At 36.9% G+C, this 5,363-nt stretch overlaps 1 pseudogene; it reads right to left on the reverse strand.

Annotated features, from left to right (window-relative positions):
- Window positions 1-971: 971 nt before the first annotated feature.
- On the reverse strand, window positions 972-1,954 carry LOC133332758 (ribonucleoside-diphosphate reductase subunit M2-like; annotated as a pseudogene).
- Window positions 1,955-5,363: the final 3,409 nt, after the last annotated feature.

Genomic DNA, 5,363 nt, shown 5'->3' on the forward strand with positions numbered 1-5,363 from the left:
TTTTTCAAAAAGTCGTCTTCAAATAGTATTTTATTATTTCATAGGCCTTGTATATAACAGACATCTCAATGGGTCGTTTGTGGATAATAAGTGCCCCAGTACAATTTTACATAAAAATTTTGGGCTAGCCGACAAGCATTGGCCACAATACAGAAATTGGTGGGAAAACTGGAGCTATTGGTAGAATTTAGTAATGTGAAGAATAAAACAAGTAAAAAAGTATCAGTCGGTGTTTCCGAATGATATATAACCTCAGCCTATGATTTGCGGAGGTCTTTAGAATTACACACAGCTTTTATTATTCGCTTTATATAAGATATGTTTTTAACAAAAGTTTTCAGATTTAATTTTTATCAAAGTTAATAAAATTTACTCGTTTATAAAATACCGACCCTTTGATCTATGCTTTGTAAAGATGATAGATTCTTCTGTTAAAAATCGGACATTCATTTTGACCAATATTGGATTTATTAATATTGAACACTTCGACCATTTGAGAGCGAGGTACCAGAAGAAGTGGAATAATGGGTCCGACTGATATTAGATTTAGAAATATTGACAATTTTGGCCATTTGTGGGGGATGTACCAGAGGTAGAAGGCAAACGAGTCCCATTTTGGGATTTGATTTAGACTTGGCCATAACAATAATAGGTTGTGCAAATTTTGAAAGGAGTTGACCGACATTCTATCTTCGAACTTGAAGTATGTTTGGAAGAAATATTACTATGTGCAAAGTTTGGATGAATATTTTACTCCCTTCAAGAGTTATCGTGTACACAAGCCGGCCAGACCGACAGACGAACGGATATTTGTAAATAGACGCCAAACGGTCTGAAACGGATTTGGTATAAGAAGCATAGGGTCTAAAACAAATATTTCGATGAGGAACATTTTCATGTATATACCCTCATTAGCCATAAGGCTTATGGTATAAACAGTGCAATATTTATATTTAGGTACGTTTTCCATTTTATTCCATTTCCATAAATGGGAAGGGATTCTTGGTAATGTAGATTTTGCCCACATCCAATTCAACCAACAGACGATCGGCCACAAATTCAATGTATTCCGACATTAGTTCACAGTTCATGCCAATCAAGTTGCAGGGCAATGCTTCTGTCAGAAATTCTTGTTAAATTTTAACAGCCTCTCTGATGATTTCAATGATACGCTCTCGTCTGGGTTTCTGTACGAGATATTTGAACATTAAGACGGCAAAATCACAATGCAAACCTTCGTCACGGGAAATTAGTTCATTGGAGAATGTCGAGCCGGGCATAAGGCCACGCTTCTTAAGCCAAAAGATGGAGGCAAAACTGTCACTGAAAAATATGCCCTCAATGGCGGCAAAGGCGATAACACGTTCACCGAAGTTGGCTGATTCTGATTAAATCCATGATAGGTCAGCCTTCAGTCAGCCTTCTTCTTGACAGCTGGCATTGTCTCAATGGCATTGAATAGATATTCGCGTTGATCGCGTTCCTTGATGTATGTGTAGATGAGAATGCTATACATTTCCGAGTTAACATTTTCCATGGCTATCTGGAAGCCGTAGAAGCAACGGACCTCTGTCACTTGGACCTCCTGTGAGAAACGTTCAACCAAATTCTCGATAACAATGCCATCGGAGGCGCCGAAAAAGGCCAGAACATGGGAAATGAAAAAGTGTTCATTGTCGGTTAGTTTTTCCCAATCTGTTAAATCTGTAGAGAGGTCAACTTCTTCAACGGTCCAAAATGAAGCTTCAGCCTTTTTGTACATCTGCCAAATATCCAAATATTGTATTGGGAATATAACAAAACATTTGGGATTTTCCTTTAGCAGGGGTTTAATAGATGGATCAAAGGGAACAGCAGGTCGGTTGGCCAAAGATGTGCCAGCAACATTGCTTGTAGTAGTGGTATTTGTTGTTGCTTCCTTGTTGGGTACGGGTTCATCAGTACCAATTAACATTTTACATACATTATTAACATTCTCGGCAAGAATTTTACGTGGACTCTACAAACAGAATTCATCCATGTTTTCAATATTTTCTTTACCAGCAGCAAAAGCAGACGACATGTTACAAGTATTTAATATTTTATAGTTAATTACAAAATGCTTACAGTTTGAGGTACAAAGTCAGAATGACGAAAGACGCCCGATCAGTACTATAAAGTGACGAAAAAGTGCACATCGCTCAAATACAACTGAGAATACTGAATGATTGGGTCTGTGAAAGACATGAAAAATATCCGAAATTCCATCGAAAAACATAGTTACTGATTAGATCCATTTCCACCTTGTTGACTTTGAAAATTGGATGTTATTGATATAGACCTAAATGACTTTTTATATCCTCAGTCTTATGGATATACTTTGTTATAGCAAACATATGGCTTATCGATACATTGATTTTAACCCCATATTTTTCTGGCTGGCTTTCGAACCTTGTTTCCCAAAGCATCGCCAGAAATAATACCAGACCACATAGCGCCCTAGACCATCAACTCACTTTAAAAGGTTGCACAAAACAAGTGTGTATATCGGGGAACCAACTGTAGGCGTGTGGACAAATATCCATCGCTACAACAAAAATCAGCATTGAAAAGGACTGCTTCTGGGTTTGAGACAAAATGCCGTACCTTGATGTTTTTGAATTGACTTCGCAGATGCAATTTCGTAATTAGTTCCGTGCGACCTTTGTAAAGCCAAATAGCCCAATATGCCTGATGAGTCGCTTAACCAAAGGCCAAACAGGTCGCATAATGTTGGCTTTCCTCCAAATAGTAATTTATAATTAAGTCTTATGTAATAGATCGAAGACATTGCATGAATTCAAAATCTTTCAAGAACTTTTAAAAATTCTTCTATATTTGGAATACTTCCAAGGGACTTTCTTTAAGAGAAACTCTCCTAAGGCCTTCTATAGAAAGAAGTTTTTTACTTTTGTTTTTGCAAAATAGTCAGGCTGAATCCCAGTTTGTTGTTTTTATAAAAAACAACTATTTATTAGTGGGGAATGTATGGCATTGTTTGCCGAGGGGTAAGGCAAGAAAGACTATAGTTTCGGATCACGCCACTGATCCTCATCAGTCCCTTTAGTTTTTTGTTGGGATATTCTCCCCAGAAGCTATTGCTTCTATACAAAAAACCGTTCCTACCCAAATGTCTCTTGTAACAAAGCGAAGTACTTAGCTGACCAGCGACATAAACTGTATGAGAATTTCGCTGGAGCCTCACTTCGAGGTTGGGAGAATATCCCAACAAAAAACTAAAGGAACTGATGAGGATCAGTGGCGTGATCCGAAACTATGGTCTTCCCCGCCTTACCCCTCGGCAAACAATGCCATACATTCCCCACTAATAAATAGTTGTTTTTTATAAAAACAACAAACTGGGATTCAGCCTGACTATTTTGCAAAAACAAAAGTAAAAAACTTCTTTCTATAGAAGGCCTTAGGAGAGTTTCTCTTAAAGAAAGTCCCTTGGAAGTATTCCAAATATAGAAGAATTTTTAAAAGTTCTTGAAAGATTTTGAATTCATGCAATGTCTTCGATCTATTACATAAGACCATGTTCTACTATGGTCGTCCTTGCTTATTGCACCTCGCTCTCTCACTGCAGATCCGACAAGTGACTTGCAGGTCCCATTAATCAGAATTATAATTATCACTAGAACAGGATTCGTTATCTACATAGGTCGATTAAAATCGACTGGTGATCATTGTGGATAAATCCGAACAACTTCATGGAATTGAATTATGGAATACTGATTGGTCAATTACAATATGTATTACTCAGGATTGGGAAATCAGTCACATGATGACTCAGACTGGTAGAGGATAAACCAAAATTGTTTCAACATTGTAACATAATGAATATTTTGAACTCCATTGTACACAGGCTATAATTTCCAAATAAAACCAGTAAGGAAAGTTTAAAAGTCGGACGGGACCGACTATATGATACCCTTCACCACTCTGAGTACATACAAGAGATGCTCATATGTACAATATCCTTTTTTTAGAATAGACATAGCATCTTTGGAGGACCATTGAAATAGGATCGGCCGAAAATAACTGTGTACATAGATATTTGAACTAAATTAAAACGTATGGGATGGAATCTGAAAAATTGAACGCAATGCTCCATTTACACAAGATCGGAGGAAACTATATATGGGAGCAATATCTAAATCTGTACCGATTCCAACAAAACCGCATACATCAATCTGGACATAACTCAGTACTCTGTGCAACATTTTCTCTCAATCGGACCAATATTGGCAGTTTGCTGCACCATTGACATAAAACTCGGACGGAACTATATATGGGAGCTATATCTAAATCTGAACCGAAACTTAGCATACATACATTTGGACCTAATTTAGTACGCTGGGCAAAATTTTGTGCCAATCAACCTAAATTTGATTTTTTGGTGATCCATTTTCGTAAAATGGGACAAAACTATATCTAAATATGAACCGATTCCAACAAAACTTCGCATACATTAATCTGGATCTGATTCGGAACTCTGTGCAAAATTATGTCTCAATCGGACCAATATTGGCAGTATGGTGCTCCATTTACATAAAATCGGACGAAACCATATATATGGAAGCTATATCTAAATCTTAACCGATTTCAACAAAACTTGACACACATCAATCTAGACCTAAGCCAGTACTCTGTGCAAAATTGTGTCTCAATCGGACCAAACATATTGATATCCACACTAGCTAAAAAATTGGCTTCGGAATACTAATAAGGTCGTAGAGGCCCTTTTAAAGTCTCCTAATCCACATTTGTGGTGAAAATGGATTTCTAACCACTGAAAAAAATAAATACTAAAAGGATTTGCATTACAAAACTTAATTTCCAAATTTTCATAACTTCCCTCGCATTCAGATTTATTACGTTGCAATCTGCAGCACACATATTCCAATTTATTTCCATGTTGTTTTTTTCCTTTCTTTCATTTCACTTCTTCAATTCAATTTAATAAAAATTCATTTGCTTCAATGTCAACTGACATCTACACCGAATGAAGTGAAAAAACAACAAAGTTTTGTGTTAAACAACAACAACAGCAGGAACGCCAACATGAACTTTTTTAAGCTGTTAAATACAGCAACGAACCAAACAACCAACCAACAACTGGGACAAAAGCATCAGCCGGGAAGGTGTAAAGTATAAGTAAGCGGAAGTAACTCAAAAAACAAATAGAAGACGATAGAAGTTTGTTGGTTGGAACAACCAAACGGACGGACAGACGGAAGAAAGGATTGATGTTGCACTTTCAACTTTGTTAGAGCATGGTCGTATATATCCGAGTGTGCGTGTGTGTCTCTATGATTGTATGTGTACATTGAATTCCAACA

This window comes from Musca vetustissima, unplaced genomic scaffold, assembly GCF_032173495.1.
Source record: "Musca vetustissima isolate MV318-11 ecotype Yass unplaced genomic scaffold, APGP_CSIRO_Mvet_v1 utg27952, whole genome shotgun sequence".
NCBI classification, from domain to species: Eukaryota; Metazoa; Arthropoda; class Insecta; order Diptera; family Muscidae; genus Musca; species Musca vetustissima.